Source organism: Nyctibius grandis, chromosome 9, assembly GCF_013368605.1.
Source record: "Nyctibius grandis isolate bNycGra1 chromosome 9, bNycGra1.pri, whole genome shotgun sequence".
Lineage (NCBI taxonomy): Eukaryota > Metazoa > Chordata > Aves > Nyctibiiformes > Nyctibiidae > Nyctibius > Nyctibius grandis.
The window spans coordinates 2,373,839-2,391,004 of record NC_090666.1 but is presented as its reverse complement, the minus strand read 5'-3'; positions in this window follow the sequence as shown (position 1 = coordinate 2,391,004).

Below are 17,166 nucleotides of genomic sequence, written 5' to 3'. Positions count from 1 at the left end.
TAATTCAGATTAACGTTAGCTGAACACTGGAGGACTTTGGAGGAGTAAAAACTTGATTAAAATTATGGATTGAGTAAACAGAAGCTCATCCAAGTCCAGGAGAATTGTTGTCTCTTCTAAGAGATGAAATCTTGACCACACTTAAATTGTTTGTTGAAATGCTTGTGGACTTCAAGATCCAGAATTTCCCCCCAAGATTTCAGTAGAAGCACCAGCTGTATTGTAACAATGCTGTGAAGAGTTGTTATGGAGATGACTGGAAAAAATGACGTTGTATAGATTTATACGAAGAAAACCCTGTATACAAGGAGACCATGAGAGGTGAACTGGAGAAAAGGGACACCTTGGAAACTACCAAAATATTTTCCTTACTTATAATCCATACTTCCTATTATTGCATGTTCTGGTTTCAATAGCTATGGTTTAAAGATGATTTATTCGTATCTTCACGGCACAGCAGCTCTAACTTAACACAGATAATGAGGTCTTTAGAACAGTATGCATTTTTTTGGTCAGTACCTAACTCACCCCAAGAATTCTTTTAGTTAAGTGAAACCATTCACCTATCTGCATCAACTCCAGGGAATGGCTTAGTCTGGGAGAAGGGGGAGAAAAAAATGGTGTGCAATATTTTTGAAAACTTCAAAATCCTTATTTGAGTAGCCCCAATTGTCCCAAAGATTTGTGGCTCTTCAGTTAGTTCCAGAGTTATGTATTATTATTCCTTTCAGATGTTACTTAATTTGTGGTGCTTTTATGATGTCTGTATGTCTACAAAAATAATTTTCTATACAAATGTAATGCAAAATACTGTTCTTTCATTTTAACAAGAATGAGTAGTTGATAAGAACAAGCTGAATATCAGGATCATTTCAAACTCACTTTCTATAGGAATATGAGCTCTACATTGCAGCAGATGATTGCTCTGCCTGCTCTGATAGTTTGTCTAGTGTCAGATACCTCAGAAAGAAAAAGAATGTAAAATTCTGTAATGGATTAAGTCAAATTACTATCTCCTGGGTCTACTTTCCTCCTAACCACAGCAGTTAGTACAAGTCTTATGCTCGTGAAGCACGAGAATTTAAATTCCTCATAATTTTATATCTAACCTAAAGTATATTTGGATACTTTAAACACACAATGCTGTATGTATGTGTAAATGTATTCTAATTTTTAAAGCTATTGTGTCCTTGGCTTTCTCACCATCCCTTAAACTCCAGGGATTGTATAGTACACTTAGAATTATAAATGTTTTTTTTTTATTGATAATCATGTTTAATTTTTACTTTCTTTGTGTTCTTGTTTTGTGAGAAAAGGTAAAGAACATGCAGGTGACCACCTCTGGATACAATGGTATAATTTCTTGCACTGTCATGTGCTGTCTACCCACCAAACAATTCCTTCACTTTTTCATTTCCTTTTTCTAAGTATTTTTGCCTTTTAATCCCTCTGTATCCTTTCTGAGATGGAGAGATAAAAACGAGAAATTATATTCTTGCTTTTCCAACTTTATTTTTGTCTATGTAAAGTTTTGTTTCTTATTCTAGAACCAATCATCTTCTTTATAAAGTTTATAGTAATTGCTATTAGGATGTCAATAGTGAGGCTGAGAATTGTTTTCTAAATGTTTAATTGAAGGTGTACAACTATGTGAATTAATTCTGTATTTTAATTGTGTACGGTTCCACAATTATCAAGTGTCCTTTATTTCATATCGCCTAGTTACACAGATTTCTGTTGGACCTCACAATCTTATTGTTTGCTTTCTTTTTAGACTTTATTTTACATTTCTACTAGGAAAAAAAAATCCAAGACTACCATTTTCTTCTCTTGGTAATGGAACACACAGACATCTTGTACCACCCATTCTTCTCGAAAGAGTTACTATACTGAGAGATTTACAATCAGTTCATGGTCTGCAATTTGACAGCAGGTTGAAAAAAGAGGAATATTGAGGCTCAGATGCACACATGCTTGTTTCTGAGACAGACAATTCTGTTTAAGCCTGCGTGGGAATGTGCAGACACGGAGCAAACGGAGAGAAAAGGATTCCACTGATTCCAGCTGGCTGACTGTAGAAAACATTACTCCCTTTCCAATTATATTTATTTTTTTTTTTAGATGGCGGGTTTTGTGTTTGTGTTTTTGTTTTGGTTTTCATTATGGAAGAAGTGTTTTCTATTCCTAATTAATCTCTAGACACCTAATTGCTTAAGAATTCCAGGCTAGCTATACCCTGGAGGAGTAATACGAAGACTCACAGAAAAGTTAATTTTCTTGCCAGGCTTGAAATATGAATCTGAATGCGAGTATAAAAATTACTTTGTAAAGTGCACACACAGACAAAATCGTGTGTATCGTCATGACTCAAGACAAGCAAACTTTTTCTGTCTCTCAACAGTGGGCTAACTAAGCTGTGTCTTGCCTGTATTCAGATGGAGCCTACAGAATTGGAAGGCTTCAAAATCAGGGTTCAAAGTCTGTCTTTTGACCATGTTTCTTCAATTCAGTCTAATTTCAAGGACGAGGGAGCTCAACATTTCTGCTAGAAGTGTCTTTATGGTAGTTTTAGCCTTTCCCAAAAACTGCACTCCATTTGTGAAGTAGTTTTTAGCAGGGAAAATCCACAGGTATTCACTTGTATCTTTTTGATTTTTTAGTTTTGTCACTGGCAATAAAACACATGTAAGGTATGGAAATATTATGGACCGATTTGATAAGAATGTGCACATCTCAGTTGTTGCCTTTATCTTTCTCAAACACTGTTGTTGCATGAAGATGAAATGTATTTATTATGTAGTTTTTTCTAGAGTATGCACTGCATAAGTAGAGTTGTAGATTGAAGATGAATGTTTGAATATCGTGTTAAAATAATTAATTTAAATAAGCAAATGTGTAACGTACAGAAGGTTGAAAATTTTATCATGGAAATCCATATTTCCCTAAATGAAAACTCTTTGCTGAAATGTATTAGTTTTGCTGGCAGGCCTACTGGGTAGTATTTTTGACGTCCAGCATGGAATTTCAGGAGAGAAAGGAGGAAAGGAGGGTGGTCAGTCTCAGTAATTAAGGCAGGGTTTATGGCATCGTGCCAAGAATGCATCCTCCAGCCCAACTCCTTGTAGTGCTGTCAGACCTTCCACTAAAAGCTGCGATTTATTAAACCATGGGATACTGAACTGATCTCAGGCCGAGTCCTTCAGTCTTAGCCTCTGTGGAGACACTCGAAGCAGTGAAGTGGTCTTCACAAATACTTCCATGATTTAACAGAGTTATAAGAAAAGTTCCCCAGAATTTTGCATTAGTAATTCTTCAGAGAGCGCGTGGGAAAAGGAGCGTGTAGGAAAAGATAAGCTTTGTCCAAAATTATTGTAGCTGTCAGTGCTTTCGCTGCAATGACAGAGGACAAGAGATCTCTCTAAAATAAGAGTCTTGTTCGTGTGTCCAGGAAAGTAACAATTCCACTCTGCCCCTGGCTTCTGGCCCCACTTCTCACTCTGTTTATCACTGATAGCAGGCAAAGAAAAAATGTCTCATTCCTTGTCTTTGTATAATGTGTGAGCTTAGGAGAGGCTGATTGTAAATCACTTGGACAGTGTTAGTATTATCCCGAAAAAAAGGCAGTCTCAGTAAATTCACTCCAGTGATTAAGATGTTTACTTTTGAACGTGCCCTGTCCCTCTCCTGTTAGGTCTTTTAGAGTTACAGCACAATCTGGAACTGAAAAGACAGGATTAAGATAAAGTTGTACACCCAAAATATAGTTAGTAGCTCAGTAAATACACCTCTACAGGACTCAGCCTTTTGATACGTTCATAAAGTGTGCAGAAAGCCCCATGGGAACGAGACCGTAAGTAAGGCCGTCATGGCAGGGTGGTGAAATTTCTTGTAAAGTTGCTGGAGTTGGAGTCAGCAACTAACTGCATGGGACTAGCAGGCAGAGCAGAGATGTTCCTGTGGGACGGGTGGGTGTGCAAGAGGGGCAAGTCTCCTTTTCTACTTGAAAGCATTTTGAAGTCGACCCTTCTCACCCCTCGCTTTCTCCTGACACCCTACTGACCCAGGTATCCTGTTATCCTTCAGGATCAGCTCTGCCATTCCTGCAAAATTGAATATTTACCCTCTTCAAAGCATGGGCAAAATCCTGACTAAAGAAAAATTAAATTCTGCCTACACTGCTGAGAAACCATGAGCTAAGTCTACAAAGATCATGCTCCTCAGATACAAGGACCCAAAAACCAGGCCTTTAACTAGATCTCTTTCATGCTATGTGAATGTGTCAATGACGAGCCTTTCCGTGCTTCCTTCGTTCTGGTTTATTGAGGGGAAAACAAAAAACCTGAACTAATGCCTGTAAGATGGCTTTGGGTTTTGTTTCAATGCAAAACAGGACTCTCCCTGAAGTCTCACTAAAGGTTTGTGGGATGAACGTACCAGTACCCACTGAAAAGAGGGATCTCTTTTCCTACTGATACATAGGTATCCCTTTCATAGGTTAAGGAATACATTTGGTGAAGGTTTTATTGGTTTTATTGCTAGCCATTGTTAGCGTAGTTTGCTCATTCGATTAAATCCCATTTGAACTTCTGCTGACTGGACTTTTCACATGGGTACAAAAAAATTGTGCTTGACATAAAATTTATGTGGATGAAGTGTTTTAAATTATGTCAGTGAGTCTGATGAACAAAATTTAATGGGTCACTTGAGGCTCTATTAAGTTGAGTACATCCAAACAAATTTGCTTTTCAGGGTGCAGATGCCTTTTATAAAACTGTTGACTCAATTTCACTAGGAAGTTTGGCAAATTCTTTTAAAAGAGAGCTCATCTTTTCAACTGGAATGTAAAACCTGGGCAGGTCTATTCAAAAACAAGTCCTTTTTTCAGCAGATGATGCAACACCAATATCAGGTTGCGCCGGGGGAGGTTTCGACTGGATATCAGGAAAAATTTCTTCACCAAAAGGATTATCAAGCACTGGCACAGGCTGCCCAGGGCAGTGGTGGAGTCCCCATCCCTGGAGGGATTTAAAAGCTGTGTAGATGTGGTGCTGAGGGACATGGGTTAGTGGTGGCCTTGGGAGTGTTAGGTTAATGGTTGGACTTGATGATCTTAAAGGTCCTTTCCAACCAAAATGATTCTATAGTTCTCTGCTGTAAGACTCACAGAGTATTCATGCAATAGCTATAGTGGTATCTTTACTTTTTGGACAGTTCTTTTTCTTTTTTACATCGTTTTCCAGATGATAAAACTGGACATAGAAATTTAATGCTTCATAATTTGTATAGGTTCTGAAAAATCAGGAATCATGTCTCCTGTTAAATCATTATGTCATAAACTTTTTGGTATTACACGGCACTGGGAGGCAACCCATTAAGTCTTTGTCTGAATATGCACGCTTGTACTACCTACTGAGTTGTCCTGTTACATTCCAAGCTGTATAAGCTGTTGTTACTTCTACTCTGAGTTTTGGAAGCCTGTCTTTTTGTACAAATCTTTCTTATATTTCCATCAAAGATAGTAAAAAACTGTGGGCCAGCTCTAATGCCATTGCCAGTTTTGACCAGCTCATAGTCTCCTGTTGTCCGTTTTGTTGTAACAGTATGAAGTCCGCCTTAATGTGAGAACTGGGAAGATAGTAGGGTTTTGTCACTCAGAATAATAATAAAGAAGTTGAATCCCATGACAATATACTGTCAATACGGAGGCATCAGTTTTATTAAATACTATGACTGCAAAACAAGATCAGAAAGGTGGGGTCACTGCAGCTTGTCCCTGCTCGACTAGAACATCAGTTCTCACAGAAGGGTTCTGGTTAGGTTTATAGCATTGCGTGCAACAACTCCATCAGGCTAATGCTCCTCTTTGGTCGGCAGGAGATCTTCCAGTGCTGCACACTGAACCTTTGCCAGAGAGCTGCTTCTCCGACTCGAAGTACAGGTAAATGTCAAACCACAGTGAAATGCAACACCCCCAGCACAAGTGATAGCCAGTACTCAGTCTAGTGCTCATGATTTCTGTAGTCTGACCTGGTACAAACTGGCCCTGGCTGACTTTGTAAGTTTCCCTCACTGAGTAAAATAGTTTATACAAATATTATATAGCTATAGATGTTATATAGCTGGTTATAGTGAATAATAACAATATTGGGATTTTTTTTTAAGAAAAGACAAATATCATAACGAAGCAACCTCTCTATTATAGCACAGCTTTCAGCCAGGGCATGGCAGTTAGCAATTACTCCATAGAATAGAAATGGAAAACACTGATATTTGTGCAAGTCATCAGCAATAACGGAACTTCCTACAGGCGCGTTGTGAAATGCACCGAATTGTAGCTAAGGCTACGGATTCTGAAGGAGTGACAGATGACCGCTGTTCAGAAAGCAGTATATTTTCATGTCACATATAAGATGGAATTCTTTTGAAAACTCAGGTCTGAATCCACTTTCTTTGAGATGAATTTCAAAAATCTTCTAAGTGATTACAGCGGTAAAAGGCTAAGGGACAGTAAAGTAGTTTGGAAAAAGCCTATGACATTTTTTCTCAGGCCAGTTGTACATGGCTGTGCAAAGAGTCTAGGCAAAGTTAAAGCATGGTTTTAAAATAAGTTGTGCTTATATAATATCAGATAATCTCAGGGTTATTTACAGTCTGAATGTGTTGCTCTGTATTAAAGCTTTAAATATATTTGAACATAAGTTCATGTTTCAGTGCTTAGATTAGAGGAGAGGACAGATCTTAGACCGCTGCAGAGTAATGGACTAGAAGAGTCTCTCAAAAAGGAATTGTATCAAGCAACTGCATCGTTACAAACTCTCTCATTTTCTTTTGCTTTTACAAGGTATAATGTTTCAGGTTTATTTCTCCTGTAGCAGGTATATGTTTAATACCATCAAAAAAATGTATGCTTCCTTGCACCTGATCCATTAAGGACAATATTTGATTGGGTACGTTGAGCACGCTATTTTAGTCTCTCTAAATGCTTAGGTTTTGGTAAATTGAAGTGGGCTCTGAAGACCGCTACAAAAAAAGAAACGTTTGTCACGCGAGGAGGTCAGTTACAATTCACTGTGACGCTTTTTTCCCTGTGAAATGTGTCCGTAACTCTTCAGCCTTTGATGAATGTGGTCTTAGGAGACTGGCTTACAGCGTGTCTTGTTTATTTACACAATATTAGTCTGTTTCCAAAATCTGTTAAAGGACCTTTAACCCGAGTTGGAAAAGCTACTTTGAAAGTGAAAACTATTTTATGTTACCACGTAAGGGAAAGCACGATTTCTTAGCCCAAAATTAAATGTCCTTCTATTGACAATCCAGACTTATTGTTGCTAAAGAAGGGATTTCTACACTACATACCAGTGTGATCATTGTTTATTTTGAGCCAAGACACTTGCTTTCCTTCAACATTTTGGGATCTCATTGAGGCTTTAACCCTCTTTAAAAGAAAATACTTGAAAAGCAAGTGGACTTGTAAGCCAGAAAAGGATGTTGCAATGACGTGAGAGGAATCTATGAAGAAGGAATTAACAGTTCTGAATTAGAGATGATTATGGCTGCAGACTGAATTAGAACAGACGTTTTATTTCTCAAAACTTCCTGGAAGTAATAATTCGTACCCTGAAATCCATGTGATAAGCCCAAAGTTGGTACACTTCCTGCTGATGCTACCAAATGGGATTGCAAGATGACTTTTACTTGCCTTAGATTAACGCAGATAAAGATGGTAGTCTTGGGTGAGCGTAAACTGCACACAGAGCAGAATTAAAGGGAGGCAAGTTAGTGTGTACCTTGTTCTGTGACCTGTTTGTTACTCATGGTTGTTATCTGATCGTTTGCTGTGTCTCATCTCACCAGGAGCTCCGTGTTGCCATGTGTAGATTACTTCCAACCACCACACCACTCTCTTTAAAAATAGCCGAGGTATCTTTACACAACATTGCATACCCTAAGAAGCAGAGGAGCTTGGCAGTCTGCAGCTTACTCGATCTTGGTTCATGTTTTTCGGCTTTGTGTGAATTTTTTTAGGAAAAATATTTACTCGGTAAATAAATCCCCCTGAAGATGTGACAGTTCACAGTTTTTCCAGAAGTTACCAGTTTAAGTTAAACCCTTGAATGACACTTTTGCATTATACTTCCACACATCATGCTTTTTTCAGCTTGCTATCAGAGAACACAGAGCTCCAGTCTCATTTATCGGGGTCCTGTGGTTCTCCTCTCTCTGTGGGTTCTGGTGTGTCACACGGATCTGCATGTACCTTTGTGAGCTTGACCCTGCTGTGCTGCTATAAAATGAGGTTCCTCTCTGCTGTGCTACATTGAAGCTGAGGTCTGCATTTCATCTGGTATTAACTGCCAGAAGAGAAATATGAAAGAAAAGCAGATTTTTGGTCTGGTCCTTGTTGGACACTGTGTATGCTTGGAAAATCTTACTTCTATGCCGTGAATAATGAAATCTTTCATTATTTTATTTTTTCCTGTGTTTTGCCTGTATCACGTTTGGCCATTGCATGAAATCAGTTTGTTTTGGATAAACAGCCTCTCGGCATCTATTTCTTAGCAGCATCTGTGTCTTATGCAGACAGAATTACTGTATATCACGGGCTTCTCATGAAGACGGAGCGAACAAAGGCCATCTCAAGTACAATTGTACATGCAGAAGATCTTTAAAGATTTTTTTAGGCTGGTGTAGATAATGAAGTGCTTGCTATCAGCCAGTTCTTCCTCCCTCTCTGCCACTCTGAAAATTAATCTGTGGAGGAAAATCCCATTTCTGATCTGCACATACTCTTAAAAATAAGTTTAAAAATAGTGAATCAGCATTTTTGGCTCTGAGATGTCATTACCCCTCCACAAAGGTTGTAATTATAGAAAATTTTCCCAGTTATTCTAAAAGCGAGGAGAAATAAAACACAGCCCATGCCTGGTGTTGGATAATTGTGAACTGGCATCATTTAACCATATCATTCTAGAGTATTTTTGTGGTATTTTCTATCTACTTTGATCAACAATACAGCTGATTTAATAATTACAGCTAGTTATCAACAACAGAAAAATAAATGACTTTAAAATGGAGGTGGTAAATAAAAAAAGTAATTTTCATATATTCTGATGGGGTACTGTAAAAGATCTACTATTTTTTATTGAATACGTACTGATTTAAAATAATTCACCTAATAATTTTTTTATATATAGATCTAATAATAATGCTGCTTTCTAAAGTAATTAAAATGTACAGTGAGTTTTCTACAGACTAGTCAGCAGTAAATAAGATTTTTAGATAATACTGCTGTAGAAAGTAATGATTACTTTCTAAAGTAAAGTTATTTTCTGTAGTAATAATTATAACTATTATTACATTTTGATTAAATGTATATCTGTGCAGTACTTCAGTGACTTTTCCTGGTAAAACGTCAGGGAACATATCTACTTTTTCAGACAGTAGCTTTTTCATGCAACATGGGCAACAAACTTTTTTTTTTAATTTGATATTTTGGATTATATATGTACGGCATGATGTTTGCAGTGAATTTTATTTTCTGCTTTATTTTGATCAAAGTAAAATGGAAACATGACCCATTATGTAGTGCAGTGCCAGATGGTAAGGCACTAAACCTGAGCCTAATCGGCCGATTGCCAAGGTGAGTGCTAACAGTGCTGGAAGGCTGGGAAGCTCATGAAGTTGGAAATGGGGTTGAAGCATTTTACTTCTACTTTTAGGTCACCAGTTCCCAGCTGGTACAGCTGGGCAATAACCAAAAGCTATTGCCTTGTTGTGAAAGGCTGCAGCCTCAATAAAATACTGTCACAGTGCTGGGCCAGCCAACAAGGTCAAATAACCATGTCACAATCTAGACTTCCAATATCAGTAAGTAGCAACGTGCCTTCATGCAAGGGTTGGACAGGAGTGGGCTGAGTGACCTTTCCTTCCCGAGCATTCTTCTGACAGGGATGGATTAAATGGGAGGAGCAGAGCACTAGGGGGAAAAAAATCTGTTTGGGGAAAGCAAGCAGATTAGTCTGTGGACACTACTTCAAGCCAAGACTTATTTTGCCTCTCCTCACAACACTTACACATTTTCCCCTTGGGACTGAATGATTTCCACTTACCTTGGATCATAGTTAAGCAGCTTCATCTACAAAGAGTTGCCAATAAAATATTTGCAAAATAACGAGCAATAAAAAGAGCCAGTTATAAACCTGCTGCAAGCATTTACTGAATGTCTCCGTTCCAGGTGGCAGGCAGGCGTGAGCTGTTATTCCGAACACCAGTCCTAGAACTTCACAAAACCCATCTCCGTGCACTTGACCAAAAACTGTAGTTAGGGTGACAAGAAGTGGCTATTGACCCAGCTAGTGCATAGCTTTGTAGGAAATGGTTTGTGTTAATATTGTTAAAAAAACCACAAAACCAAACAAACCTTGTTCTACATACGAAGGGTGCTCTGGTTTTTTTAGTACTTGAAAAAAAAAAAGCACAAATGAAATGAGGATGGCCTAGGCAGCATCTGATTTGTCTTTTGGTTTTGGTTTCTGTGTGTTTTCTGTGGTGTGACAGTCTTGGGAAGATTCCTGATCAGAGAAAATGGGTCCAAATGAGTGTTGATTTTAGGATTTTGTTTGTTTAACCTTTGTGTACATATAATATCCTGATCTGTAGAAATCCTAGTAAACAACAGTGAATTTGTTTTTATGCCTTTCTAAGCCTTTTGGTGTAGTAATTGGCAAACTCTAGATCACCCTGGACCCCAAGTGTCCCTGGGGTATGTGAGCGTGATCCAGCATGTCCTGATTAATGTGCAGATGTCAGGAGGCTGCTCTGGAGAGAGGCCCCTCTCTGCTCGGTGTCACTTGTGTCAAACACCAGTTATCCCAGACACCCAGGTAACTCTGCACAGAGAAACCAGACTTGAAATGGGATCATTCCATATAAATGTATTTATAGATACACACGCACGTATATTAAACGACTCAACATGTGTAGATATTCAGGCTGACAGCTTGTACGTTGCACAGCAGTAGCTGCCTCTTTGAAAGCTTGAACTAGAAATTTCTCTCTGTTGTACTCCAGTACAGCCCTGACTCTCTCTCTTTGCCAAAAGCTGACCTCATGAACAAAATTTTCCTAGAAGCACAGAAAAATAAAGTAAATAATAACTGAGGAGCATTACAATTTTGAGAAGGAATGGCTTTATTGCTAGGGATGATTGCAAATTTATTACTTGTCTTTAGTAGTTCTTTGGTAGATGTTATCTAGATAAAATTGCATGATGCAGTCAGGGTATGTGGTTTATGGTGGGGGAAAAGTTTACTTTATTATAATGAAAGACATTAGATAAATATCTTTTCATAAATGTATTTTTTTTAGAATGTATATATTTTTGGTTATCTTTTCTTTCATTCCTAGTAAATTTTGAGGTTTGCTCTTCTGCCTGGCCAGAACAAATGAAGCTGAATGTCTTGCGTGTCTACACTAGAACTAGATGATCTGTTCAAGGCTCAGGTTTGATTGTATAGCTAAACTATAGAGGTAAACTAAATATACTCCTGGAATTGAGACGGAAATGTTTCTAATTGGCAGGAGAAGCGAGGCTCTAAGGCTGTCTTTGCGTAATGAAGGAGTTACTTTCCTGTTCTGAATGCAGCCCCAAATACTTTATAACCATATTTGATTTATTTTTTAATTTGAAAATATAAATTTAGAATGACTGCTGTGGTAGAAATTTACCTGTGTCTAGACTAAAACAAAACTATGGGATAGCCCTGAGCTACAGTGGACAAATAATTTAGAGTACAAGTTGAACGGAGGTCTTAGCGAATGGAAGGAGAAAGCACGTGAAAAGGAAAGCTTTGCTTGACTGGAAACATGTGCAAGGCAAGAGCATTAAAAATTCTACACAATTAATAGACCCCCACCGCTCCCGTTGCTTATGAGTTAGCAGTTATAGTTAACCTCCCAACCATTAGTTATATTTCTAGCAATGAACAACATTGAAGTCCATATAATTCCAAAGCTGAAAATTACTTATTTTATCCAAAAGAGTTTTCTTCATCTTACTGACCAGTCTAGTGGTTGATTCAAGCCACTGCTGCTAAGCCTGAATTACCAAATTTTTTTACCAAGTTAAGACAGAGAACAGAAAAATGGATACTGGGGCCAGTTCTAGTTAGTTTAAACCAAAATTCCTGGTCTGTTGAGTTTTATTTGTTTTGTTTTTTTAAAGATGATAGTTGACATCTAGAGCTTCAAAATAAATTCCAAATCAAATTAAAAATAATTAGATCAGAACCTTGGTAGGAGACACTCCACTAACCAATACAACTTAATTTTTAATATTAAAAAAACATCTTCAAGTGCTCAGATACTTGGCCTTATAAAGAATCTGCTACTAAATATTGCTGATAAGTAGGAGTAAGGATTATTTGTTGTATATGAATTATAAACAAGAATTAACAGACCAAATGATACTTGTGAAAGAATTAATAATTAAAAAATTAATTAACAATTAAACATTAGATTAAAAATTAAAGTGAATAATTAAAAGGAAATCCTCTGAGCTGGGAGCAGTTGGAGGCTAGGTGTATGTGAAAAGGAAGCTGTCATGTATGTTTGCTCTGGTTTTACTTTACCTTAAGTACCTTTCAGCGCAGTGGAGCAGATGGGCTCTTGCTCAGACCCCTGTTCTACTTCATGGGTTTGAGGGAAGAAAACTTTTTGCATATTTTTTGGTTTTTTGTTCTGCTCAGGGTGCTTACACACTCCCAACACCTCTCTCTGCATGAACCTGAATTTCTTCCAGGTATGTAGTCTGCAATTCGATGGGAGATGGGAAGTCCTGTTGCCCCATCTTACAAACTCACAACTGAGGTACAGAGAGATGAATTACGTTGTCTTTGGGAAAGGAGAGAACTGAACACAGGTCTCTAGTCCTACTTAGTGGCCCAAGCAGTTTTGCCTTCTTAATTTGTTTACTCTTGCTTTTTTCACGGGTACAGTATATATTTATGCAAAATGCCCACACAGCTGTTGCGATGGGGCTTGACTGAGATGAGGACCTGTGCTTGCACAAAACTGATGCTCTTATACTCTTGGTCTGGGCTTCCTCTCTTTGGGTTACTGTGACACAGGGGAGATTATCCAGTGAAATAAAAACAAATACGTGGTAGGCTTAGCGTCCACCTCTCATCTCTTATTTTCGGAATCATCTTTATTGGTATTCTGCTGCGTTAATATCTGTGGTTAGTGAAGAAAGAGGACTGTGAGTTATAACTCGCGTGTCAGGAAGGCATGAAAGCTCATTCAGATGAAAAGGGAACTGTAGTCAAATAGCCAAATGATGTATAGGTACAAGGAAGTATCATACTGTATATCAACGTTTGATTCTAAAGGTTTGTTTTAGTCAGAGAGTTTGATGTGACAGCTAGAATATGAAAAAAAGATGCTCAGATTGACAGATGGATAATAAGTGACAAAGAAAATTACATTTTTTCAGGATGGATTTGTAAGCATTTAATGAATTTGCCCTTATTTTCTTTCACTTTTTTCTCTGTGTCATATTAGAAGAGTAAACGCAACAAAATCAAATTCCTGATTCCTAGTGTCTGGAGGGGAATGTCCCCTTGAAGAACTGTCATCAGTAGGAATTGTGTGAAAACCAAAACATTTGATTTTCTCATATTTAACATCCAGTGAGCTAAACAATCACTAACTGATACTAAAATGCAAAGACTAGAAAAACTTTTCCCTTTCTTGCCACACTTCACAATTTTCTTAAAGCAGATGATAAGTAAATGATTACCCTTCCTCTAGTGAATGAAACTTAATTAGGCTTTCTTTTAACACAAGAGCAGTTACTTAGGGATTTAGCTGGGAAGAGAGGAAGATGGATTGCTTCCTCCAGGATCTAGAACCCTGACCCCAAAATGCATATTTTTAGGCATCCTTTCAGAACGTTGTTAGGGAGAAGGACTTGGGAAGATGGTACTTATGATTTTGCAGCTTGCTGTGGTGAAAGCTTCCACCCCCTTCTATTACACAGTTTTTCAAAATCACTAGCAGTAAAAGGAGGTTTTCTTTGAAATGTGTTTGATCTATATCTGCACAGGATGAAACGCAGAAACTAAAAGAATAGATTTTGTTGCTCTTACCATTAGGCAGCTACACTGACTCCTAATTCTCTCCACCAGCTACAAAGGCATCCCACAAAATTAGCTGAGTTACAGATCTTTATGCAGTAGAAAACACCAGTCCCATCCAGGAAGCCCTAAGTTCCTTTTCTGCTGAAAAAAATAAACCCACTTCTAGCTTTGGCAGTGGTTTATCTATTCCAGCAGCTCTCACATGAACTTCTGTAGAGCTGCAAGTCCTCAAGCCCTCTTGGTCAACCTGGCAATCACTCGTGCAGCTCTCGCAGCCCTTGCCGTCGGTGGGGTGGGTTCCCTGTCTCAGCACGATCGCTGCACTTAGTGCTGGCTCCTGCCTTTCCGCAGCTGGTCAGGCTGCCTGCGGCTCCCTGCTCTGAATTCACACCTCCAGTTTTGGTTAGTGTTCAGTCTGGATCCAAACTGGGAAATGCTCAAACGGCATATTCATCCCCGTGGTTAATTGGGGTGGAAGGTACATTTCTGATAGATCTGGCTACTTTGGATATTGAAGTATAAATGACCATTTTCCGCTTCAATATTAAAATGTTATGTTTAGGCTACATTTTTAGACCACTAAAAACCTGGAATTACTTTAAAAAGTTGTTCCTTTCTTTGTTATGGCTTACTTGGAATATTTACAGCTGTTGTAGAGCTATACGTGATAAAATTATTGTTTACAAATGAATGCTTTTAAATACTTCTGTTTATGAATTTATTATAGACTTTTCATTTTTAAGTGAGAACGGTGTCGTTTCTACTTTGTGCAAAGCCGTGCTTCTTCCTTCCCTCTCTTGCACTGCTTCCCACATAACATAATATTTTCATGATTGTTTTCTAAAAGTTTTATAAAAAAGTTTTAATTCAAACAAGTATTGCTTGATCTGCTCATTGTGATTGTTCTCACAAGAGCCGTGTTAACCAGCTGACGAAGAGTCTGGCTCTCCTGATGCAGTGAAATGAGCAGTCTTGCCAAGTGTGCTAAATTCAGCAGAGTGTGAAATGTCAGAGTTACTGGAAGCCTGAGCTCTGGGCTGTGGTGTTTCATTAGCATAACTTTTTCATTCGTGAGTCTAACCTTGTATTATAAGATTGAAATCCTTGAAGGTGTCGCTGTGGATACAAGTATTTCTAGAAACTCCTGATGCTGAGACAAACTTTCCCCAATTCCAAACCCAACTGGAATACTCAACTGCATTTGATTTGTGTGCTGGTCAGTTGGAGAACAACCAGAACCTCCTGCTGAGTGTCACTGTCCACTGTCACTGTGTGGCTGAAGCTGTCGCTGGGGTACTTGAGAGGGAATGAAGAGGGAGGTGAGATCTTAGTGACAGCAGCAGCAACCTGGCACTGGAGAAGTTAAATAAAAATGACACATACCCAGTCTCAGCCTGTCTCTTTGGAGGGCATTAAAAATATTTCACTGGGGTTTGGTTGGGGTTTGGCGTGTTTTCAGTGTGTGTGCGTTTTGCTGTGTGTTTTCATTAACAAACGGAGTGATGAAACTTCAGATCATGTTTTGAAAAATATATCCTCCTGTAGCAGAGAAAGAAGCTGATGTGAACTGAAGGGCAAATCTATCATTTGTTTGAAGCAGCAGTAGAAAATGTGATAGTAATTGTGGCAACACGGAAAAGGCAGGGTGAGAAGTGCCATCACCTATTTTATTATTTTGCTATTTTATTAATCTGGGAAGTAATTAAGTATTCTCTTCTGCTTCCTGCCCCCAACCTATTATGAATTCTGTTGTAATTTGTGACATTTCTATTGCCTGGTAGCATGCAATAGCAGCCTGGGCAGTGGAGTTACAGTCTGTGCAGATGTTTAGCCATTACGCCCCGCCGTGGCGAGGTTCTTCCTCTTGCTTTTCTCTTCGGCGGGGTGGAGCAGATTGTAAACACAGGTATGCTCCATAACTCTTCCTGTCCTAAGGACCTGAAGCCAGCTAAGCTTTGAAGTTTTCAGAATTTCCCAAAGCTTTGTAAGTTTTATTACATAGAGGTCTGAAACAAAACTATTGTCTTATTCCTGTCAAGGATAGGACAGGAATTTATTTTCTCTATAAATATAAGTATTTTTTTCTCGGATCTTAAGGTACCTCCTTCTTTTTTTAGAGTTACCTAAATAAGATGTTGATAAATGAGGACTTGGGCTTATCTAATGATTGTGCTATTATCTGCCTAGAAAATGTGATCAGTTTAAAATGTTGGTATAATTTACTAGTGCACTACTGTAATTCAGTGAAATAAATCCAATGACTCTCGCTGTCAAAAAATTGGAATGAAGGCGGTTTATCATGTGCACCGAAGCAGGAGGTTTTTCAGGGGAGAACAACTCCTTCCTGCTCCAATTCAATGGGCCTGGCTCAGCAATGTTTCAATGAGGAGAGACAGAATAGAATGCTTACTGTGCTGTTATGTGCTTTAGGTGAGGAAGAGAGGTTGCTATAAGTATTAAATTTTCTGCTCATTTTATGGAGCTCTGTATTTGCCAATGAATTGTCTTTCCACAGGAAAGATAATATTGCATTCATTTTCTCTTCAGACCTCAAATGCTGAAAAGGTGCCTCAAGTAAAACACATTTATTTGAATGCACATATCCAGCAGCATCCATCCAACAGAAAGCGAAGCCAAATGTCGCGTATATTTTACGTGGTGATGTTGTTGTAGCTATGATGGTCTAAGGACAACAAGCTGACTTAGTGTAGTTTGAAATGGTAAGTATTTCTTCAGCTTTATAGCAGACTGTCAGCCATGAGACAATGACAAAATACCGAACTTGACACAGAGATTCCTGTACTCTGGTGGTGAGGGCTCTGTAGGATGAGCACTGTAGGGTTCCCACAGTCAATCCACAAAGCAGGTCACATTCTCCAAAGTGAACATCAACCCTAAACATATGAGAGTCATCATCCACTAAAACAATGCACGGAGTTCTTTCATCCTAAAGGACCAAAACCAAGTCTGTGTCAGGGAATTAAATGTCTAATAAATTACCATATGCTGGTTTTGGCAGTAGGATTGG